Here is a 26,051-nt window from a genome sequence, read left to right as displayed (position 1 = left end):
GAGTCTGATGAAATTTTCAAAAGGTTGTTGGATCCTGTTTCATGTAGGAGTAGGGATGAACAGCTAGTAGCGCTGTAATAATGAAAGATAGAATAAAATGGAAAACAAAGAATCCTGTAAGAGTGGCTTTGTCAACTGAAAAGCTACCTCAGATCCATTGTACAACGTCTGTTCCAATGTACAGCTGATAGCAGGTTTGTAATTACTGTTTCTCAGGAAGATATTTGACCCCATGGAAGGACATAACCTATGAATGCTGTTGCTATTACATAACCTATGACCACTGTTGCTATTAGAATGTTATCAATGTTTCAAGTTTCTAGGAAGGTGTGTAAGATCCATAACATAGGCCTCATTCTACATGTAAATATAGGCAGATAAAGGATATTGAAGCCTCATTGGCACACAGGTACAAATGATTTAGCCATAGTTTACATCTCAGCAGATGTGTGTGACTGAGGCAAAGCCTCAAAGGGCAGAAAGAGCATGGTCTGTGCCCAGGGCAGTGCATAGACCAGCCTGACTGAAGTGGAGGAGTATTCTAAGTAGAGTGCCTCATTTATTTGCCATGCTGTGGTCTCCATACAGGGTCAGCAGTCCTGATGACGTCAGAAGCTCTTGAGTGCTCTTTGAACAACAGATGGAACTACAGCACTGGGCTCCTTGCACAACAAAGGGAAAACTGAGTACCAACCAGATTCCCATGGCAATATGAAAATTTCATAACAGTATAAAAAGTTACTTGGGTTGAATATTATATGAAAAAAGAAAAGTCATGAAGACTTCAAGCTTCAGAATAATCTTCAATTTTTTTCTCCTCCCTCATTCCTATCCCAATCAATTATCAAATCTTATCAATCCCACATCTTCATCATCTTGCGCAGCCACTAGCAGCTGCTATTCCAAAGTCAGGTACTTCAAGTTTTTGTTATTTTTCTTAACTATATAATAGAATTATTATACATATTATATGCTATATATAAAAAATATATTGTATATCACATACATTTGTATAATATATAGCATATTGTTATATATACTATATTTTATATAGTACATATAATATACTATATATTTATAGAATATATACAGCATAATATGTATATATAAATATATAGTATATTATATATGTAATGTATATAATAGCATCATAAAAGCATCCTTCATCCAGATCCTCTTCCTTATCGCTATGTTAAACCAACACATTTTTACCTATTTTCCTCAATGCATGATTAAGTTGTTCACTCTTTGATGGCTTCTCATTGTATCCCTTCCCCCTATACATATGCACACACACCCATACACAGACACCCCTTCCCCTAGACTTCAACACTCTCCACTATTATTCTTACTATTTAGCAAAAAGAGAGAAATAGGAGGTTATTCTTCCATTGCTGGTTCAACATTTTATTTGTTTTTCTTCGACTGCCAACTTCTTCACAAGAGTCCCCACAAGTAAAGTAATGCTATGCTCATTCCTTCAGTTGCTCAGACTAAAAACATTTTAGCCTATGATTTATTCTTATGAAAGGAGTCTAAAAATTAGGCTTAAAATTATGATAAAGTCCAAAGTATTTGATTGTGGGTAGGATTTAATGATAAATTTAAGAGTATCTCTGTTCAGATTTTGAGTAAATTCGAGGTCAGAAACACCTCAATTTTCTTTTCTTTTTTTTTTTTTTGGAGACAAAGTCTCACTCTGTCACCAGGCTGAAAAGCAGTGGCGTGATCTTGGCTCACTGCAACCTCCGCCTGCCAAGTTCAAGTGATTCTCCTGCCTCAGCCTCCCGAGTAGCTGGGACTCCAGGTACATGCCACCATACACAGCTAATTTTTGTATTTTAAGTAGAGACGGGGTTTTATCATGTTGGCCAGGATGGTCTCAGTCTTTTGACCTCGTGATCCTCCCGCCTCAGCCTCCCAAAGTGCTGGGATTACAGGCATGAGCCACAGCACCCGGTCAGAAACATCTCAATTTTCTACTCACATTGGAACAAAGGGAATTGTATCAGGCCATGTTTGTGTTGCTAAAAAGAAATACCTGAGGCTGGGTAATTTATAACGAGGTTTAATTGGCTCATGGTCCTGCTGGCTGTACACAAAACAAAGTGCTGGCATCTGCTTCTGGTGAGGCCTCAGGAAGCTTACAATCAGCATGGAGGGTGAAGGGGTGCCAGTATGTCACATGGTGAGAGTGGGAGCAAGAGAGGAAGAAGGGAGGTGCCACACACTTTTAAACAACCAGATCTCACAAGAACTCACGAATGGCACCAAGCCATTCATGAGGAATCCACTCCCATGACTAAAACACCTCTCACCAGGCCCCACCTCCAACACCAGGGATTACTTTTCATCATGAGATTTGGAGGGGACAAACATCCAAACTATTTCAGGATTTCATCATCTGTCCTAAATGAGTGGCCAGAACTTGGTGGCTCCATGGATCTGTGGAGGATTTCCTGAAAGACCAAAGTTCAGTAGACACACAAAAGAGCATCTTTCTGATCTGCTGCCTGAGGCCTAATAATTCTTTCTCTGGAGACATGTCAGGTATTGACGTTCAAACCCATCCTCCGGGTCTTCAATCCAGTTGGACTAACACAGGACTGTAGGAAAACCCATCATGATACTAATGATCCAAGAGGGATTTCCCTATAATAAGTATTCTCGGGCCGGGTGCGGTGGCTCACGCCTGTAATCCCAGCACTTTGGGAGGCCGAGATGGGCAGATCACGAGGTCAGGAGATCGAGACCATCCTGGCTAACACGGTGAAACCCCGTCTCTACTAAAAAATACAAAAAACTAGCCAGGCGAGGTGGCGGGCGCCTGTAGTCCCAGCTACTCGGGAGGCTGAGGCAGGAGAATGGCGTAAACCCGGGAGGCGGAGCTTGCAGTGAGCTGAGATCCAGCCACTGCACTCCAGCCCGGGCGACAGAGTGAGACTCCATCTCAAAAAAAAAAAAAAAAAAAAAAAAATTATTCTCCTTTCTAGACATTTATAAAGACACTAAAGCATAATAGTAGGAAAAGTATGTATGAGCTTAGGAGTATGAGGACTTTGATTTAAATAGTAGATTTGTGATATTGAGCTTAATATTGTGACATTTAGTCAGTATGATCCTCAGTTTCCTCTTCTATTAAAAAAGTAGCTATAATTAAATATATGACACTCTATAAATTGGGATCTGAACAAGAACACAGAAATTACTTCGAATATGCTTAATAGAGGGAATGTAGCACAGGAACTGGTTATACAGGTGATGGAGATTATAAGCCAAACAGCAGACAATGGGGTAATCCAGCCATGAGCAACAGCAGGGAGTTTCACCATCCCTTGACTGGAGAGACTAAGGGAGGAGAGAACCTTAGTTATTTTGGCACCTCCAGTGGAGCCACCAAGTGGAAGTTTGAACCATGGCCTGCCAGTCCTAGGGGAGCTGAAGCCATAGAGAAGATGCAGCCCAAAGCAGAGAGAGAGAGCAGAGAAACAGACTGGCTCCTCTCCTCACCCTCACCTCCACCAATGCCTGAATGTCCAGACCCGGCCCAGAACCAGTGGCCAGGAGAGGCTGCAGTCTCCCTGCAACACTGACAGAGCAGAGGGAGGGTGAGGTGGGATCCAAGAACAGCAGCCCCAAGGCCTGTCCAAAATTTCATAAAATTAGTGTGAGAATTAAAGACCACGTCATATAAAAGCATCCATCACAAGGCCTCATGCATAGCGAGCTTTCAATAAAATGTTGTTCATTTGATTATATGGTGCCATCCAAATAGACGGCACGATAACTTACCATGTTACCAAATCTATTGGTACAAAGTAAGGCTGCTATTACTTTTTCAGGAATGGTGAAAAACAAAAACAAAAAGCCCTTCAGCAAAAATACATTACCAGCTTCCAAAGGAGAAGCTGCAGATGGTATTTGTGATTTTCACAGAAGTGTCTCAGTTAAATTAATTACTTATCTATTAAATGTTTAAGCTGGCAGCTCTTTTTGTCTAATGTGATCACTTCATGCAGAAACCAACAACCAATTAAATCAGAACAAATGACTAGCTAATCTCTAAGGTTGCTTCTGGCTCTACCATTCTGATTGTTCAGTCGCATCAATGATAAAATGATAAAAGGTTTTGGGTTCTGCCATTCCTCAGTCCAGAGTATTACCTGAATCAGTATCAAGAATACATTGTCTTCCAAATATCTCAAATACACACTAGGCAGAGTAGAATTTATTTTAATTTTCGCACCTTTAAAGAGGACTTTTCCAAGATGATTTACTTGAGAAATGCATTTTTCCATACCATAAATGAACACTGAAGAGACCTATAGTTTGTTTTAGGTTTTCTCTGCTCATAATGCAAATATTTATATATTCTGGATATGATTTGGTATGGATTTCTTATGCATAAACTAATTGGGGAATATCTCCTGAGTATAGTGATGCTCTTTATTATCATCAACATCATCATAATAGATCATATTTATATGGTGCTTATAGTGCCTGGCATTATTCTGGGTATTTTACATATATAAACTCATTTAATTTCAAGTTTATGAGGTAGGTACTATTATATTCCCCATTTTACAGATAAGGCAACTGAGGCACAGAGAGGTTAAGTAACTTGCTTATGGTCACAAAGCTTGTAAGTAGGAGCGCTGGTATCTAACCCTGGCAGCCTGACTCCAGAATTCAGGCTCTTAACTAGGGTACTAAGCTGAGGAGGAATAGAAGAGGATATACACATTCTAACAAAGACAGTGATAAGCCAGGCTCCTTTCATTTTTATAAGGATGGCTTTCATGACTGACCCCTGCCCACTTCTCCCAAATTAACGTGTCTTCCAATCCCCTCTCCAGACTTGAACCACAAAGGTCTCCATTCCCCCTCATTATCACCAATATCCTTTCCTCCACAGGGCCTTTGCATGAGCTGCTCCCTCTGCCTGGAATGCTCCTATCCCTATTCGCCTGGTTGAACTCTCTGTCACCGAACTAGCTCTCTCTGGCCATGCTGAACCCTCATAAATAACTCTTGCAGTCCACAGCACCTCTCTTTCCTAGCCCTCATTACAGTTACAATTTGACATTTGTTTTACGTACCTCATGTCTAATTAGCTTCCTGTAGTATCCCCTGTGCCTAGAACACAATTATCATTCAATAAATACTTATTGACTGGCTTATTGATTGAGTAAATAATATGAGTCACCTCATTGGACTATGAACCTCATGAAGGAGGAAACCATGTTTATTCTTCCACTGTAATCTCAGCACCCAGTAAAATGCCTGACACATAAGATAACATCTATTGAGCAAATGTCTAAGCCAGAGCACAGTTTTACTACCTCTATGACAATTATTTCCCAGGACCCTTAAAAAAATAACCTTCAATTCTTTTTATTTCCAAATAAAAACTCCAATATGAACAGAAGGCAGGGATTTCACCATTGTCTTCAGGTGGCCAAATCTGATAAAACATGCAAAAGCAGACGGGCGCGGTGGCTCACGCCTGTAATCCCAGCACTTTGGGAGGCCAAGACGGGCAGATCATGAGGTCAAGAGATCGAGACCATCCTGGCTAACACAGTGAAACCCTGTCTCTACTAAAAATACAAAAAAAAAAAAATTAGCTGGGCGTGGTGGCGGGCACCTGTAGTCCCAGCTACTCGGGAGGCTGAGACAGGAGAATGGCGTGAACCCAGGAGGTGGAGCTTGCAGTGAGCTGAGATCACACCACTGCACTCCAGCCTGGGTGACAGAGTGAGACTCCGTCTCAAGAAAAAAAAAAAAAAAAAAGAACATGCAAAAGCTAGATTTCCACAGGGACCTCCAGGACTCACCCATCTCCTCCACAGTCTGCCTGCCTTCCTGAACAGGAACTCAGAGACGACATCAGTGCAGTTAAGTTTGTATCCTCCGTCATCCTCTGACCCCACTCCCACCTCTATCCTCCACCTCTTTGATGTCCATCTTAGACTACACATGTGCTTCTAACAAGTGTAATTCTGAAGAAAAGAAAAGCAAAAGTCAGTGCCATCTGGCATCATTGGTTTTCATGATTTTGTGCATGTTAAACCTGGTATTTCTATTGATATGGTATTTCCATAGAACAGAAAAGAAAGGAAAGGAAAAGAAATCACCAAAAAAGTAATAACATCTCCCCACAACTTCTGACAAGACACTTTTCTTCAAGCAAAAAGAATGATAAACAAGACTCCCTCTGTCGCTGATGGACCACAGGATGATTGAATATGACCTCAGGATCTGTCACCATTGTTACAACCCCTTCTGAAAGCCAGAACTATCTGCTGACACTGGGCCAACCTTTGCTACTAAAAGAAATCAAAACTCCCTCTCTCCCCCAGCTTGTAGACTATGGCAATCCTTTCCTTGTATGAGCAGAAGGCAGAACTTTATCACTCTGGGTTTGAAAGCACCCCTAACCCCTGACCCAAGGGGAGCTTGGAACTCACATTTCAGCTGGGAAGGGTTGCTGACCTCTGGCCTGGAAAGCATGAAGCCCCCTCAACCCACAGCCAGAGTCAGTCCTTAAAACGGATTCTTGTCATCCCTCTTTCTTCTTGGAGCAAAGACTGTCCTCAAAATAGCTAAACAGATATAGGAGTTGTCAGTAAAAACTGAAATCCAATCTTCTCTACAAAAATGAAAAAAAAAAAAGAGGATTTAAATAAGCCAGACACAAAAGGACAAACATTGTATGATTCTACTTACGTGAGTTATTTAGAGTAGTCAAAATCATACAGAAAGGAGAATGGCCAGGGGCAGGGTGGGGTAGAAGGTGGGAAGAGGGAACGAGCAGGCGTGACTGTTTTATGGGCATGAAGTTTCAGTTTGGGATGATGAAAAAGTTGTGGAGATGGGTGGTGATGATGATTACACAACAATGTGAATGTCCTTAACGCGACTGAGCTGTCCACTTAACAATACAATAGTTTAAATAGTAAATGTTATGTTATGCACATTTACCATAATTAAAAACAAAATAAAACAGAGGCTTTAGGGAACTTGTCCTGGGCATTTTAACACTTTTTAAAAGCTCTGTACATTTACTGGCCCCAATAGTTCTTAAGGTTAAAACAAACATACAAGAAATCTTCAAGTCCTTTCCTCTTGAGAAATCTCCTTTGTCACATTTCTATTACACTTTAATACATAAGCTTTAACATGATTTCCTTATCAATCAGACTATGTTGATAACCCCAAACTTCAATAGCTTCAGATAACAGAAGATTATTCATTGCTCTCTCTCTACAGGTCCATAATGGGTCACTAATGAGATTCCATCAGGGACCTGGGCTGATGGAGAAGCCCCATTCACCATGCCAGCAGGAAAGGAGAGTGTTGCAAAGCGCACACTGGCTCTTCACGCTTCTGCCCAGAAAAGACCTGTTTCTCTCTCTTTTTTTTTATTTTAAATGTATATATCCTTTATTTATTTATTATTATTGTTATACTTTAAGTTCTAGGGTACATGTGCACAACATGCAGGTTTGTTACATATGTATACACGTGCCATGTTGGTGTGCTGCACCCATTAACTCATCATTTACATTAGGTGTATCTCCATGCTATCCCTCCCCCGTACCCCATCCCACAACAGGCCCCCATATGTGATGATCCCCACCCTGTGTCCAAGTGATTTCATTGTTCAATTCCCACCTATGAGTGAGAACATGTGGTGTTTGGTTTTCTGTTCTTGTGATAGTTTGCTGAGAATGAGTGTTTCCAGCTGCATCCATGTTCCTACAAAGGACACGAACTCATCCTTTTTTATGGCTGCATAGTATTCCATGGTGTATATGTGCCACATTTTCTTAATCCAGTCTGTCACTGATGGACATTTGGGTTGATTCCAAGTCTTTGCTATTGTGAATAGTGCTACAATAAACATATGTGTGCATGTGTCTTTATAGCAGCATGATTTATAATCCTTTGGGTATATACCCAGTAATGGGATGGCTGGGTCAAATGATATTTCTAGTTCTAGATCCTTGAGGAACTGCTACACTGTTTTCCACAATGGTTGAAGTAGTCTACAGTCCCACCAACAGTGTAAAAGTGTTCCTATTTCTCCACATCCTCTCTAGCACCTGTTGTTTCCTGACTTTTTAATGATTGCCATTCTAACTGGTGTGAGACAGTATCTCGTTGTGGTTTTGATTTGCATTTCTCTGATGACGAGTGATGATGAGCATTTTTTCATGTGTCTGTTGACTGTATGAATGTCTTCTTTTGAGAAGTGTCTGTTCATATCCTTTGCCCACTTTTTGATGGGGTTGTTTGTTTTTTTCTTATAAATTTGTTTGGGTTCTTTGTAGGTTCTGGATATTAGCCCTTTGTCAGATGAGTAGATTGCAAAAATTTTCTCCCATTCTGTAGAAAGACCTGTTTCTTTTCTATGCTTACTTCATCAGCCCAAACAGTCATAAGGCCACGCCTAATTCAAGGGAGTATGAGACGCAGTTCTTTATTGCATTGCACACCTGGAAGGAGAGTGAGCTGTGGAGTGCCCTTGTGAATCCCACAATATCTTTCTAACCACTGTAGCCTCTCTCTAGGTTTTGCACATATCTTTGTACTATTTCTGAAGTTCATTTTAGTTATAGTTTATATTATAGCACACCTATATATAATTATACATATGCAATGATGTAAATTATAATATACATCATAATCACAAAGAAACAAAACCTGGTCCTACCATCAAAGGACATTCCCAGCATTCTGCCATGTGTATCATCCCAAAGTTCAAAGACAGTGAATTCACGGGCTGCTCTGTCAACAAAGGAGAAGGAGTATCTCCTCCTCCCATCACCTCCTCAACTCTGTTCTGTCCTTGAGCCCAGAAGTCAGAGGAACCCAAAGCATTAAAAGATAGGTTGCTAAATGCTTTATTTGGAGAAGTGAAAATGTAGTCTTGGCCTTAGAGGAGAAAAAGCTTTAAAAGAAAATAAACCTACCCTTGACATTGATTTACTCTAGGCTTACTGGTCTCATAAGACTGAGAAGCTGCAACATATTTTAGAGGTGCTAGAGATTCCATAAATCCACATGGATGGCCTTCATCCGCTGACACTGAGTTCAAGTGCAGAGCCCCAAGCAAAAACCCCTGATGGTTCTATAATGGCAAGATAAACATCCCTGTCATAGAAGAGCCTCCCAATCCGGACCCTCAGAAAAGCAGGACAAGCTCAGACAGCAGTGAAGCCCAAACTATTCACTCAGAGTGCACTAAAATTGCAGGACTTCTCAGAGGTTCCAGCATCACACTAAATATGCAGGACAGAAATTAGTGGAAGACATGTACACAGGGACCTCTCTATATGTATACATATGCACACACACAGTCAAATGCAGATTTATAAAACCTTCATTTGCTGACCTCCTGTCCTCTGTTACCGTTTATTTGCTTTGTAGCAGTATAGTCAATGTTATAAAAGCTCACAACATCATGCCTCATGTCTTCATCCAATATATCCAAATATTAATAGGCAGAGAAACCCTGGCCCTGTTTTATATTGCTTGCTAATGATAGCTTTGGGAAGATTTTCAAGTATCTCTGGCACATGAGCAAAATGTTATAACAACCATTGGCTAAAGCAGAAAAATAAATTTGGTCTTTGATGCTGACCAAACAGTAGCACCAATAATATGAGTCAACACATGAGCATATTCAGCAACTCTTTTATATTTTTCTTAAGGTAGAGACAGGATCTCACTGTGTTTTCCAGGCTGGTCTCAAACTCCTGGCCTCAAGCAATCCTCCTGCCTTAACCTCCCAAAATGCTGGGATTATTAGCATGTGCCACTTTGCCCAACCCCAGCAACTATTGATTACTTTGGATTTTTTTGTTGTTGTTTCCTTCTTGGGATTTATTAAACTGCATAAAGAAACATTTCAGTCCCCAGTCATAAACTCAGCTGTTGTTTGAGGTTCATGTATGCACTGGCCAACTCTTAGAGAAAGACTAATTTTTTTTTTTTTTTTTTTTTTTTTGAGACGGAGTCTCGCTCTGTCACCCAGGCTGGAGTGCAGTGGCCGGATCTCAGCTCACTGCAAGCTCCGCCCCCCGGGTTTACGCCATTCTCCTGCCTCAGCCTCCCGAGTAGCTGGGACTACAGGCGCCCGCCACCTCACCCGGCTAGTATTTTTTTTGTATTTTTTTAGTAGAGACGGGGTTTCACTGTATTAGCCAGGATGGTCTCGATCTCCTGACCTCGTGATCCGCCCGTCTCGGCCTCCCAAAGTGCTGGGATTACAGGCTTGAGCCACCGCGCCGGGCCGAGAAAGACTAATTTTTAAATAAATCAACAAAAAATTGCATTAAAATTAAATGAATTAAAATGTTAGGGAGGGATAATCTAAGGGTCTGAGAAACAAGCAAAATTGAATTATCTTATACTGGAGGTCTACAAAGCAAGGAGAACAGTAATAAGAGCTTGAATTTTGAAGTCACAGATGTAGGTTTAAATCATTGCCCTGACATTTACCAATAGCAAGAAAATAACCACATCATAGGGCCACACAAAGTCTCAATTTCTTCACCTGTAAAATAGAGAAAACAGCATCCAATTCCCACAATTGATGTGAGGATTAAACAAAATAATCCATACAAAGCCTTTAGTAGAATGCCTAGTACATACCAAGTGTTCAGCAAAGGCCATATGTTACCACTGATAGTATTTGATAGATTTACAAGGAAGGGAATTCTTTAAGTAAAATCAAGAGATGTCTTGACAATTGTCCAAGTGTCCCAAGATGCTGAAAGACAATGTGAATCTGACATTCTCAGTGGCATAATTTTCTGGCTTCACAGTCTATTCATCTGGAGATTGGAGGTGACAGATCTGAACTCTCGGCTTTGGTGTCTATTTGATGTGCACTGAAAACAGTGAGTTTTTGTTTGTAGAGATTATTCTGTTGCTTGAACTATAGGGAAAACCAGTGGGCACATTGCTAATAAAGCTGTACCTCTGGCCTGCAGGCTTCCTGAATACCAATGGGTATTAAAGTTTAAGAGAAGGGGACCATAGCTTTCATGGATGCAAACAGATTAATGACAAGAAGAAAACTTGGGAGAGATCAAGTGTTTTCTGTGGCCTCCTCTAACAGACTCAGAGCCATGGGTGCTACTGTTTTGTAAACAGAAGACCTGCATTTAGATATTTGTTTTCAGTGTCTTCTCCTCTTTTTAACTAATGATGTCCCTATAACATGTCCTTTCATCTGGCCCAACAGCCTGAGGAATCTTCCTCAATTTCTCATTAGGAAGTAACTCAACCTTCAGTTCTTAGCCCTGGTTCTTAGCTCCATCTGCAAATTTGAATCACCTGAGGAGCTTTTGAAAGTCCTGACGCACAGGCCACACCCAGACCAATTGAACCTGACTCTCTGTAGGAGGAATCCACCCATCCGGAAGTTGTAAAGCTCCCTAGATAATAACAGTGTGCAGTCAATGTTAAGAACCACAGTTGAGCTAAACAATGTAGATATCATTATGTCTCACAATACATTGAGAAAACAAAGACAAGCCCAAATAGAGGTTGGTAATCAGTTAATCCTGAAGATTCACCCAATAAATTGACAAGTCGGATGTTGCTGGCAATCAAGTTGATGTGCGTGCACACACACACACACACACACACACACACACCCTTCTGCCTGCCCTAGTTTGTTTTGATTACCATCTGGGAGGGGTATTTCTGCCCCTCTCTCTTCTCAGGAAGTTTACTGTCTGTACACATCTCATACCCTCAACATGATGATTTAGAAGACTAACTCCTCACCAAAGAGATGGTAACCCTTGAGATAAAGGAAAATAAGCAGGTAAGGACCTTTTCTCCTTCCTCCAGTAGATGAGGGGCAGTAAGCAGATCTGGGTAGTCTCAAAGTCACATCAGAGCAGAAAGGAAATTAGGAGAGATAACCCCACCTTCTGTATTTGCTATGTAAAGCACTCAAGAGATAACTACATCAGCCGTCTTATGAAATGAGAGAAGATAAATTTTAATCTAACTTGTATTTTAAGGACTCCAACTTGATAAAGTTGAGAATATTCATGTTTTATTTTTCAGCTTTCAGAATCAGCAAGGACACAGAAAGCAATGAATCCCCTTCACTTCTACTTCTGAGCCACAGACAATCACAGATAATCCCTGACTTCCTCCCTCTGCTCTAGCTCAGAAACTAAGACTGTGGATTTGCTTGGCACCTTCCTTCAAACCAGTTTGTTTGCATATTTTTGCCTGGTTGAAACCATTTTTGTATTTTCTCTGGCCCAGTTCTTGGCAACAGAGTCTCCTCCATGACTGGGATTGAGAATAGTGAAGCAGAGAGAGCCTTTTGCCTGGCACATGGACTTCCAGTCTATAGGACTGCAGGTGAAGGCACCTGCTTCAAAGGCAGCAAGAGGAGCCGGGGAGAGAGACAAGCAAATGCAGTGACAGGGAAAGAGACAGGCTAGGAGTGGCCTTGGGCCTCTTGTGGTTGGCTGATTCAGCTTGCATATGCAGAAATGAAAAATAGCTTCCCATGGAAAACAGGGTCTCAATTTAAACATATGTGTAACAATAGACTGCTGTGCCAGGGGAGTGTGAGCCTGGTTAATTTTTCTGTGAGGGCCCCACAGAAAATGGTTTGGGAGCCAAAGCCCTGGGGGTTTATGGTCCATAACAGATGGCCATCCCCATACAGTCCACAGCACCATTCTGTGTCCTCCTGGACCATGACAGATGGCCGTCACCATACAGTCCGCAGCACCACGTCCTACTGTGCCTCCTCATCTGTGGTCTCTTCCCCCTCTCTTTCCTTCCTTTTAATCCCAGGGCTTGTTCAAGGTTTATAATCATCAGGCTGACTGTATAGCACCAAGGTACTTTCTTTTCTTTTCAGGATTCAGAGAGTGTCTTCAGTTCTAAAGTCCCTTTAGTAAGCAAAGAATCACCTAATTTTACGGACTTTAGGTCCAGTTCTTATCTTTCTTCTTTTAAGACTAGTCTTTTTAAATCCCCTTTAATTTGTTCTTGCTAGTTTCTTGCCTGCTTCTTCTGTTTCCCTTTCTACCTTTTGTCTCCAGCTCTTGGTTATTGTAACCATCAGCATTATTTTGACAACAGTGGTGCTATTTCTTTGTTCCCTTATTAGGTGTTAGGTGCTGGGTATTTTATTGTTGTTGTTCTTTTTAATTTCTTTTTGGTCAATTTCCTCTCTGTGACTCAGTTTCCTTATCTATAAAATAGGGATAATAATAAAGAGCTATTGTAAGGACAAACAAGTTAATTTTTGTAAAACATTTAGAACAGTGCCTGTATGTAGTAAGTGCCAAACAATGTATGCTGTTGGCATTGTTATTTACAGTAAGTTGTTGGCTTGGAAATACAAGTGGAGTCAGAGGTGAGTGGAAAGAGTGGAAAATAAGTAGAAAGCAGGAATATTTTGAATGTCTACCTGATAAATACAGTCCATAGTGATTCTTACATAATTTTACTGGTTGCAAGAAGTTCAAAATTCAAGACATATATTAATCTCTTTTCACACTACTATAAATACTACCTGAGACTGCATAATTTATGAAGAAAATAGGTTTAACTGACTCACAGTTATGCAGGCTTAAGAGGAAGCATGACTGGGAGGCCTCAGGATACTTACAATCATGGTAGAAGGTGGAGGGGAAGCAAGCACATCTTACCATGGCAGAGCAGGAGACAGAGAAGAAACGGGGAAGGGCCACACACTTTCAAACAATCAGGTCTCCCGAGAACTCACTCACTATCACAAGAATAGCAAAGGGGAAAATCTGCCCCCACAATCCAATCACCTCCCACCAGGCCCCTCCTCCAATTCAGCATGAGATTTGGGTGGAGACACAAATCCAAACCATATCATATATTTTGGATTAGTTTCCCAAAAGGCCATTACATTGTATTTGTCCAAATTGTAGCAGGTTTCACTCCTTTCACTTAACATGGAGAGACTTGCCTTATAACTCAGACCCATACGTTTGGTGTTTCATTTCTGCAGGTGCTCAATGTTATCAGGTTATGAATTGAAGTAAGTTTCTCCATATCTTTAATGCTGAATGTGTCTTCTGACCTACCAGTGTCTGAAGGGTCAACTGAGTCCCTAGAAGAACGTCTGCCTTTCTGGATTAAAGAGACCTTTTATTAGACCCTAGCAACATCTAAAATGTGCTCCTTTAATTCTTTCTTCATACACATAATTTATGATATGTGTGCAGCCTCTCACACGGGTGCTTTTCAGTGACCTGCCGTAGGTTAACTCTTCATTTTTTGGAAGATGTTTTTCTCATCTACTCTGATGACCAGCTGGCCTCAGCCAGGTGGCCACAGAGGGCTGTTACCCAAACATCTGGCTGTTTTGATCTGCCACACACATTTTTCCAGGCCTTATTATAAGGCTTTTAAAAAAATAGTGGCCAAACGTTCCTTTTCATTTTCTCTTCTCAGTGACTAAGCCCATTGCCTCTTTCTGTGTCTTTAGGAAAATCAGACCCACAAAGAACTACCCTCAACCCCAAACAAGAGCAGACTACGGAGCAGATTTGGGACACATGACATTCTAGATTTTATTCCAGCTTAATTTAAGTTGCTACATTATTTCTTGCCTATGATCTCCTATTAAACGAATACCATATTTTTCTCAGCAGCTGAATGTGGCAGCAATCCCTCAGGCAATGTCAACATGTTCCAGGAATGGCGCCTAGGAGCTGGAGATAACCTAGACACAGCCTCTGCTTACCTGTAACTTAGAACACTATCTTTGGCCTCAAGATAACTTTGATAAGAGAAAAACATAGAAATTGTTCTCTACTTCTAATGCTCATTAGAAAAGTCCCTTAAAGAAAAAACTCCTTTTTCTGAGCTAGCCTTAAGGTGTAGAGCACAACCGCGGTATTTAGGTAAGGATTGCCTTAGCTGTATGTACTCTATGTGTATTTAATTATATTTGTATCTAGCCTTAAAGGCAAATCTGATGCTTCAAATTTGGGAGGTATAATATTACATGCAACAGACCCCTAGTGTAAACTGATTTCGACTCCTTGAGTAACTCCAAATAGTAATTAAGAACTTAGGAGTTGTAGCCAAACAGTGTGGCTTTAAATCCTACTTTTGACACTTACTGACTTTGGCAACCTTATTCCTTATTAACCTCTCTAACCCCTCTTTTCTCCCTTCTCTCTGAAAGGCAATGGTACCACCTATGTTACGGAGTTATTATAAATATCTGATATTAATATATTTCAGATACAGTGCCCTGGCACTCACTGGGCAATCACTAGAGGTAGTTAATAGCTGAGACTGTTGTCATCATTACAATATGTGATAACATGTCATTTTACCCAAGTACACTTTGAATTGCACATGCTCTGAGAGTGGTGTGCAGGAGGAACTCAGTTAGTGAATAAACTTACTTACCAGCTCAAGAAACTTTGCTGAGTTGCTACTCATTGTTAGTAACCCTTGAGTGGTAAAATCTTTGTTTTTTTGTTAAGAAAAAAAATGTGCATCACATGAAAAAGATAAATGGATGTATATTTCAGTGAAGATATGATTTAGGAGAACACCAGTCAACTGTATAGACATTTCTATATTTGTAATTGCAAGGAATATTTGAACATCTTAAACATATTTCTTATTGATACTACTGTTTTAATCATATTTTATTATTTTACAATCCTTATAACAAAGAGGATAGATTTTGCTAAGTGAAAGTGAAACACTGTTTCCTACTAGATGAAGTGACAAGAGCAGAGGTCAGCTGGCAAACAAAAAAAGAGTAGCTGGCACTTCTTCTTCTTCCTCAGAGATTGATGATGAGAGGATCAACGGCTCCACAAACAACTTGGGAGGGTGAGCCACAATTCTAGGAAAGAGAACTGTCATTCTAATCTTCTAGCTGCTAAGGAACATTCAGTGGCTCTGTGAATGGCCAGCTGTGATAGCACAATCACAATTTATAGCTGATCTTTAGAGGATCCACTAACACATTTCCAAGGAGTCTTGTGGTTGTCATGGAAATGTACACTCAAATTGTCTTCAAGAGAACCTGTTGTGGGGGCATGATTGGCTTGTAGGTTCCAGCTGCCACCCTTCCCTTTGAATTTACCACTCTAAAGCTATCCTTCCTCCAGACTACTCACAGCTAGCAAGTAGCATGGTAAGAGGGCAGGTATGAGGGCCGGCCCATTGCTGCCCAGTGAGCATTCTTCTAAGAGACACTTTTGCTCCGGGAACCCATCATCCTGGCTGAAACTTTCTCAGAGCTGTGCTACAGTCTGAGACCTTGTCTACCCAATTCTTCCTTCCCGCTCTCCTTTTACAGGTGTCAGACCTGCCTTGCAGTCTGAAGACTCTCCCTCCCTATAATTGCTCCCTTTCTCTTTATCTTTCCAGGCATTTCCTCCAATAAAACTTGTAGGTCTTATCCCATCTTGGCTGCTTCTTGGAGGATTTGAACTGGCATTCCTGTCCACCAGATGTGATTCACAAAGTAATTGGGTATATTAGTCTCTGAGTGGAAAATCAATTAGTAGTGACTGCCCAGAGCACTCTCCTGTGAAAATCTCTGAAACTAAGTCTGCGACCCCAAGAAAGTGTGCTACAATTGATTATCAATGTCTGCAATGGGCATAGAAGGGAATAGAAAGGCACACATGCCTTGTATTTATCCATCATGAACACAGTAGCTAGGTAATGCTAGCCTAGGCTTTTAACTTTCCTATGAAGTTATTTAGTGTTGTTAAATTTTAAAATTCGAAATGTTGTAAAATTGCAGTTAAAATGTAGAACTCTTAGCTAAATATCAGTGCCTCTAAACTTGGCATCTTTTTGAATGGCACACTAAAAGTAAAGCAAGGTAGATGTTTTTATTCTTTTTCTAATTTTATTTTTCATTTTGTGGGTACATAGTAAGTGTATATATTTATGGGGTTCATGAAATATTGTCACACAGGCATACAATGTATAATAATCACATCAAGGTAAGTGGACATCCATCACTTCAAGCATTTATCATTTCTTTGTGTTATAAACAATCCAATTATATTCTGGTATTTTTAAATGTACAATAAATTATTGTTTACAGTAGTCACTCTGCTGTGCTATCATATACTAGATCTTATTCATTCTATCTAATTACAGTATATTTTTGTACCTATTAACCATCCCCACTTCCTCCTTCCTCATCCCCACTCCCACCCCCACCAGGCTTCCCAGCCTCTAGTAACCATCATCCTACTCTCTATCTCCCTGAGTTCAATTATTTTAATTCTAACTCCCACAAATAAGTAAATAAGTGGTAATCTATGAAGTCTGTCTTTCTGTAACTTGCTTATTTCACTTAACATAAAGTCTTCCAGTTCTAACAAGGTACATATTTTAAGCCTCAATTTCTTCATCTATAAATAAGATCTAAATATTTACTACTTCCCAAAATTATTGTGAAGTTTAAACAAGATTATATTAGAAAAGCTTGCAGCAAAATATTATGCTATTTTACAAGAACTCGGTGTTAATGTTTAATATTATGGTGTCGCTTGACACATAAAACCATAATTTTAAGGTGCATATCTTTATATATTATACTGATTAATAGTTAATTCAAGACAGCACAGCATGGCTTTCTCATACATTTAACTAAGGAATATGACAAACTCAACCAAAGTAATACCATGGTTGGGTTTTTCTCCCTTCTTTCTGTAATATGGGCATCTCACATGGATTGCACTGTTATTGGAAGCTCAGGTCATTTACATAGTGTATAAATAGCTAGATGATGAGGCAAATAACATTCTTTGAATTCTGGAAGGACCATCCTTTCAAAATAATTTGTCGTCAGTGAGAGAGACTGAAGCATAACACTGTAAATTAATAATAACTTCATTGCACTTCCTATAAACTCAATAAAAAGTTCTCATCAAAATTAATACATAAGGGATACTAATTTTAAGACGATGGGACTTCCTTTTGAAAAAAAAATAATAATAATATATTTTTGGTCAGTTCCATCTGCCAGGTCTTCCATGTCATGTCATTACCCTCCAGGAGTATGTTCCCCAGGCTTCTCTCCCTGTCTGAGCCACCTCCTACACACACGGCTTCATTCCAGGTAAACTTGTTTACTATTTCACTGGGAAAATTAAGCCATCAATCTTCAACTCCCTAAGCTTCTTTCTCCCACCCCTATAAACTTGTCTATATCCAACCCATCTCTGCCCTTCTAGGCTCTCTTCCAGTTCAAGCTTAATCTTTCTTTATGAAGCTTGATCCCTTTCCTCTATGCTGGAAGCTTGTTCAGTTATCATTCCTTCTCCCTCCTTCTTTACATTGGAGTTTTTATTACGCCAGGCCATATTCAACAGCATAGCACATGCATGTTAAGTCATCTCTCACTTCAGAAAGCCCTCACCCGAACCACATCTCCTTCTTCCATCCTTCCTGTCCTGGGACAGTTTCACATAGTTTTAGGTTCCACTCTTTTACCTCCAAGCTGTCCTTCAAACTCTACAGTCTGATTTCTACTTTGAGCTCACTCCACTGAAGCCACCCTGATAAAGGGTACTACTGACCTAATGTGCAAATCCTATGAGTATTTTAAGTCTTTATCTTACAGGATTGCTTGGAAGCTCTCAACATTACTGACGGTTTCTTTCTAGAAACTTCCTTTATTGGTTTCCATGCTACCCCTCTCTCTTTACATTCCTTCTACTTCTACTACCATGCTTTCTTATTCCTCCTTTGGCAACCCTTCTTTCTCTGACCATTCTTTCACAACTCATTGAGCAATTAGTCATTGAGCAACTGCTATGTGTCAAGCACCTTTACAGGACTGAGGTGAAAGGTTGAACCAGACACAGACCTTACCAGCAGGAACTAAGCACAAAGGGAACAGAGAGGCAAACAGTCCATTTTACTTAGTACAATAACTCTAAGAAAGCATCTAGAAGGGTACTTTTCCTGGGGAAGGGATTGCTTTAGATGTGGGTTTTGAAGGATCAGTAGGAGTCTGCTAGGCTCAGAGAGAGCAAGGAATGTTCCTGGCAGAGGAACAACTTGTGAAAAAGCCGGAGGTTAAGATAGAATGTGTATCCGGAGAATCTCAAAAGGGTTAGGTTGACTAGTGCATGTATTGCTGAGAGGAAATGGTGTTAAGATGAGATAAAAGGGATAACATGATAATAAAGGCCCACAAAAATATCAGCTGTTACCCACATTTCTATACTCAGATCTCTTTCCAGTTTCATCCATTCCTGTTGCTTTGCCTCTCCACTGGATGTTCATGACTCCTGAATCCATAACACTGGTCAGGACCTCATTGCTGAGTACTGGGCTCCTAGGTCCAGCAGCCAATAATAAGTACCCTTCCATCTGGATGTCCCACAGGCACTTATAATATGTAGGAAACAAAATTCATAATTTAGCTCTCTCACTGCCTAAAAACAAAACAAAATGCCTTTGTACTCTTTCCGTATTCCCTATTTTAATGCATAATACTGCATTCTATTGCTAAAGCAAGAAACCTGGGAATCATCCCTGAATCGTTCCTTTATCTAATACAACATTCAGGTGGGGACTAAGGTTCCATAAAGTAAACTTTTTTTATTTGTATTATGTATTATGTCTCCTTCTTTCTTTTCCCTCCACTTTCGCTAATTTAGTTCAGATTCTGCCATCATTCCTCACCTGGACAACGACTCTTTACTAATTAATCTCCCTGCATGTAACTGGAGAGCATCCAGTCTACCCTCTATAAAATGCATTGAGTGATGGATCTAAAATAGTGCCTTCCCAACCTTAATGCTATCCAAAAAGTAACCTGATTTGCCAAAACATGGGCCCCTTTCCTGGAGACTTATTCAGTAGCTCTAGGTGGGGTCTGAGAATTTACACTTCTAATAAAGCTCCAAGGTGATGCTAACACAGCAAAAATACAAGCCACACGTGGAGCAGTGCTGATCTAAAACCATCTGATACAGTTACTCTACTTTTTAAATTCCTCAATCATTCTCTATTGCTTAGGGAACTTCAAAGGCTTCACTTTGTGATTTAAGACCCTCCATGATCTAGCCAATGCCAAGCCCTGCCACAGGGTTTCTCATCACGTCCCTGACCTGTATGTGCCATCTGCAGCTCTTCTGAGCTACTTGCAGCTTCTTAAATTCATTCTGCCTTTGCCCATGCTCATAAATCTCCTGCCAGCACCCCGGCCTCACTGTCCTCTTCCTGGCAAACACCTAACCACCTTTTCAAACTCACCTCAAAAATAGCATCCACAGTGAATCCTTGTGCAAGCCACCTCCCCGCTCCATCCCCCCAAAACTGACAATTCTCTCTTTTGCAACTGCACTATTTAATCACATATATTTATTATGAATCCACAAACACTTCACTTTACATAGTTACATAACTGTCCGCTATCTGTCTGCTTGACAACTGCATGCTCTTCAACGACAGGACTATGACTCATTCATATTTGTGTCTGCATACACTGTAGTACCCTTTACCTAGCAGGTGCTCAATAAATGCTGAATGAACAAATATCATCATAGTTACCATTCATTAGTATTTACAATATGAAAATCATTGTGCTAGACACTGTACATACATACACAGATATAATATATACACATATAAATTCATTTAATCCTCACAAAAACTCTAGGAGGTACATATATTATAATCCCAATGTTACAAGAAAGGAAACCAAGGTTTATAGAATTGAAGAACCTTTTTTTGCAAGGTCACATATCTAGTAAATCACATATCTAGCAAGTAATAGAGTCATAAATTAAAGTCACATCTGATTTTAGACTCCAATCACTTCACTACTGTGCCCTCCTAAAGTGTAACTATGTCATCAAATTAGCATGTTGCCAAGGATTCCACCTCAACATCACACTGTTCTGTAGTTAAGGACCTCAAACATTAAGAAGAAATAACCTAAGTATAGAAGACTCCACTAAATAAATCCATAAAACACCATACCCGGCTTATGAAAATCTTCATGGCTTTTGTTCCTAGTACATTGTCACTTTTGGTTTTAAAATAAGAAATTAAGCATACCAGCAATAAATATCTAGGTCTTTGCCCTGTATATTTTAAGAGGAAAGAGTCCTTTGTAATAATAATTATTATTATTATGGCATTATTCTACCCCAGCATTTGTCAAAGAAAACTAACTCTTGGAGATGCTCCAGGAAAAATAAATGGTCAAATAAATTTGGAAACCCCATACCATAGAGTCTGCTTCCTGGAGATTCATAATGCATGTATGTTAAAATCTTCTAGACATCCTGCAGTTTAGATCTGAAAAAAGCTACATATATTCCTTGAGTGTCCCAAACGTATTTGATCATAGGACCCTTTACAAAGAACTAATGTTCTGTAGAGCACGCTCCAGGGAACACTGATTTTAGCCATGTCTTTTTGGCTTAAAATAAATGGCACAAAGCTGCACAGCTGACATTTTTTGCCATGTCCACATACTTTGAACTGAGCCAGTTCCACTTAGGGGATCCTTAGTCATGAGCTCATTCCTTTCATTGTCTTTGAGCACCAAGAGCTGTATTTTTACTATTTTACTTGCCAAGCTTTGAGACTTTGTATCATAATTTTTTTCATGTTAGAGAGAAATTTTATTGGGTTCTTAATATATGGATCACAAAAGGATATACAATCCTTAAAGCGGTTGGTGTAAAAGTTAAAGTGGATGGGAATATAATAAAGGGTAAAATTAGCATTGTGGTCTTTACAGCGATGTCCCAAATTTAGCTCTAACTTTCCAATGGCTAAAGCAAAAAGGGAAAAAATTTTACAAAATGCATCATGTCCTTTAAAGGAAGACAAACCGACCACTCAGTAGGAAAATGGGTTTTCCTGGTACTGAGACATCAGAGCAGTATCTCTTGTGAGACATTATGGGGTGTGGTGGACAAAGCCATTAAACACATCCCACAGTAAAATCAATTGCAAAGGATGCTCAGCTGCTATTTAGGAAAACCTGTGCTGTGAACCAAGAGCAGTTCAAACTGAAGTGCAGTTAAGCTAAAGCACTTCCATAAGGAATGAGGTAGACAGTTCTCTGATGGTCTTCTTTTTTCTCTTTTTTTTTTTTTTGAGACGGAGTCTTGCTCTGTCGCCCGGGCTGGAGTGCAGTGGCGGGATCTCAGCTCACTGCAAGCTCCGCCTCCGGGGTTTATGCCATTCTCCTGCCTCAGCCTCCCGAGTAGCTGGGACTACAGGCGCCTGCCACCTCGCCCGGCTAGTATTTTGTATTTTTTAGTAGAGACGGGGTTTCACCGTGTTAGCCAGGATGGTCTCGATCTCCTGACCTCGTGATCTGCCCGTCTCGGCCTCCCAAAGTGCTGGGATTACAGGCTTGAGCCACCGCGCCTGGCCTCTGATGGTCTTCTTAATCCAAGGGAAAAACTTTTCTATCTAGAGGAGTGTATGGACTGTAACATCAGCAAATGCTCCTGCATAATTATTTCTTGCAACAAAGATTTGATAGGGATTGGATGGAAAGAGATCAGGGACTGCAGGTTAGATCATCAGTGTTGTTGGTTAAGAGCAGATCCATATGCTTTGATATTGAACAGTGGTCTGGGGGAGAGGTGAGAATAACAGCCAGCTGTAAGAAATATTGGTTCACCTTTCTTAGTCTGTTTGCGCTGCTATAATAAAATATTATAAGCTGAGTAGCTTATAAACAATAGAAATTTCTTTCTTCCAGGTTTGGAGACTGAAAAGTCCAAGATCAAAATGCAGGCAGGTTCAACAACTGGTGAGGGCCATACAAGGCACCTTTTCACTATGTCCTTACTTGGTGGAAGGGGCTGGCAGGCTCCCTGGGTTCCCTTTTATAAAGGTACTGATCCCATTCATGGAGGTGGAAACAGTTCCTAAAGGCCCCACCTCCAACTGACCTTGGTGGCTAGTATTTCAACATATGAATTTTGGGGGGATACAAACATTCAGACCACAGCATCAGCCATATGGAATAGGAATCTATTTGAAAAGATTCCAGATTCCAAGATACCTGCAGGAGTAGAGGGAGGAGAGTTCCACACAGCTTGCAGGCCAACATGTGCTGAGCCAACTTGTCCCCTTGGCAGCCCGTGAGTCAGCTGCACAATCATGCTTGCTGCTCACCACTCATTTCTGGCTCCATCGAACAACATTTCATTGGCTTTTCAGTGTATCTTCTGTGCACGCTGTTTGACTAAACTCTTTGATCTAGATCAGCACAATTAAACATTTCTGACAGTGGCATCACTGGCAACGTATAACATGAAACCAGGCAGAAGAAAACAATAGCAGGCTATTTTCCAGCCCTTTAAAGTTAACTCTGAGAAATTCATGTTTGATGGATCTCTGGCAGTCTCATTTCCTCATCAGCCAACCTAAGCCATGCTCAGGTAAAGTTGCTATGGCTTTTTCCATATAACGTTTAAGACAAAGCTACGAGGAATAAAACTGCACCATAAATAATTTGGAAATTTCTTTTTTTTTTTTTTTTTTTTTTGAGACGGAGTCTCGCTCTGCCGCCCAGGCTGGAGTGCAGTGGCCAGGTTTCAGCTCACTGCAAGCTCCGCCTCCTGGGTTTATGCCATTCTCCTGCCTCAGCCTCCCAAGCAGCTGGGACTACAGGCGCCCGCCACGTCGCCCGGCTAGTTTTTTGTATTTTTTAGTAGAGACGGGGTTTCACCATGTTAGCCAGGATGGTCTCGATCTCCTGACCTCGTGATCCGCCCGTCTCGGCCTCCCAAAGTGCTGGGATTACAGGCTTGAGCCACCGCGCCCGGCCAATAATTTGGAAATTTCTTAATGGACAGTTTCCAGGGCACAATCTAAGACCTAATATGCTTAACAAATCACTTAAAAGTGAAATAATTGAGTCTTAGAAACCAAATACATCAGCCTTATAGACTTTTTTAACTCACATAAATTATTTTTTGAGCTGTCTTACCTCTTTTCTATGTCCCTATCAACTGTGTTCTCAAAGCAAGCAAATAGGAGGTAATACAAAATGTAAAGACTACTATGGTTTGAATGTAAAATTCAAAAACTTACGTGTGAGAAACTTAATCCCCAAAGCAATGGTGTTGGTAGATGGGACATAATGAGAGGTGTTAGGTCATGAGGGCTCTGCCCTCATGAATGGATTAATGCTGCTATAAAAAGGGCTTGTGGGAGTGGGATCCCCCTCTTCTGCTCATCCTCTTCTGCCATGTAAGGACATGTTGTTTCTACCCTCTGGAAGATCTACCATTCAAGGCCCATTTTAGAAGCAGACAGACCAGGCCCTACTCTGCCAGTGCCTTGATCTTGGACTTTCCAGCCCCCAGAACTGTAAGAAATAAATTTCTATTCTTTAGAGATGACCCCATTTCAGGTATGGTATTCTATTATAGCAGCACAAAACAGACAACAAAAACTAAATCTGAGCTAGTTAGGTAACAGCATTTCACTGAGAGAGAACTTTACAGAGATTTTAAAACTTTCCATGACAACTGTCATCCAAGATTTCAATTTGTTCCAGTCATCAATCTTGCTTTTAGTGACTTTGGTGCTTGTAGAACTGAAAGGTAGAGCCTCCTACTCTCTTCCCTCTGTGCTGGAAGGCAAAACTCTCTAAATGTATTATATATATAAATGTCATATTTATATGACATTTGTGAGGGATTCAAGCATAAAGCTTTGATGAACAGAAAATCGATCCTATGATATGCATGAAAAGGCTAATAAAGGGCCCAGTACATCAACAAACAAAAGTTTACTATGTTGCTGAGAATATGTTAATATCACATTTTATTAAAAGAACAATCATAAGTGCGACATGACTCATTTGAAATTTGGTAGCATTGAGGGAGAATTTGTTATTCAGAGCAGTAATCACATCTGTGTTGCTTTTTCTTCAGCTCCTACAGATTTGACATTGAAAATGAAATAAAGGCCGGGCGCGGTGGCTCAAGCCTGTAATCCCAGCACTTTGGGAGGCCGAGACGGGCAGATCACGAGGTCAGGAGATCGAGACCATCCTGGCTAACACGGTGAAACCCCGTCTCTACTAAAAAATACAAAAAAAAAAAAAAAAAAAACTAGCCGGGCGAGGTGGCAGGCGCCTGTAGTCCCAGCTACTCGGGAGGCTGAGGCAGGAGAATGGCGTAAACCCGGGAGGCGGAGCTTGCAGTGAGCTGAGATCCGGCCTGCACTCCAGCCCGGGCAACAGAGTGAGACTCTGTCTCAAAAAAAAAAAAGAAAATGAAATAAAAACCAGACTCTCCATTCCCTTTATTTAAGTAAGCATGCACAAAAAAAAAAGCAAACAAGAAAACACTTTTTCCTGTGGCGAAAGCTTTTCATAATTAATCATCATTAAGCAGATCTTCTGCAACTTCAGTCCTGGCTGGTCACTCCTCATAGAGATTTCACATTATTTTTCACAGTAAATTGTGATAAAAATGAACTTTTGCCTTTTTTAAAAACCATCAATTTCTTTTAACCACACTTTAATGAAATAGTCACTTCTCATGGCCATGATCTTTTCTTCACCTGGAACTGCTTCATCTCCAAAATCTTAAACTCCAAACTTTTACTTTCTAACCACAAAATGCTATCTCACCAGCTCTCAAGTCCCTAAATCAGAATCCTTTGCTTTTAAATTTCATTCAGATTTCATGTGGTTTGACTTCTCAATTTTCTCCTCTTAGCATCAGCTTGTTCTTCCAGGATAAGCCAACAAGTCATTACTTCAACTCCTCACCAGCTGGAATATTTAATTTCTTCACCCACTTAACCTTTTTGCTTACATCTATTTTTCAAATTCTTTAACCCTTTCTCCACCTGCTTTCTGTGTTCCTCTCTGCAGACCATGGATCACCTTTGAAAAAGTTGATGCTATCATATCAAGTGCTACCACTAGAATTTTGTGGTTTTGAAGTTCTGCCACACCACCTATCAATTTCTTGTCCTGAGTTGGTGACTTTCCTCTTGTATTTAACAAAGGGGATATT

General features: G+C 40.4%; 1 non-coding gene across 1 annotated transcript; it reads left to right on the top strand.

Annotated features, from left to right (window-relative positions):
• The first annotated feature begins 5,982 nt into the window (after nucleotides 1-5,982).
• On the top strand, nucleotides 5,983-6,096 carry LOC117086516. Its single transcript, XR_004438414.1, has one exon. It is a non-coding gene; the product is annotated as a small nucleolar RNA SNORA8 (small nucleolar RNA).
• Nucleotides 6,097-26,051: the final 19,955 nt, after the last annotated feature.

The sequence above is a fragment of the Trachypithecus francoisi genome, unplaced genomic scaffold (assembly GCF_009764315.1).
Source record: "Trachypithecus francoisi isolate TF-2019V2 unplaced genomic scaffold, Tfra_2.0 Lachesis_group1, whole genome shotgun sequence".
In the NCBI taxonomy this organism is placed as follows: domain Eukaryota; kingdom Metazoa; phylum Chordata; class Mammalia; order Primates; family Cercopithecidae; genus Trachypithecus; species Trachypithecus francoisi.
The sequence above is the reverse complement of the archived record's forward strand: the minus strand, read 5'-3'. Positions and strand labels throughout refer to the sequence as shown.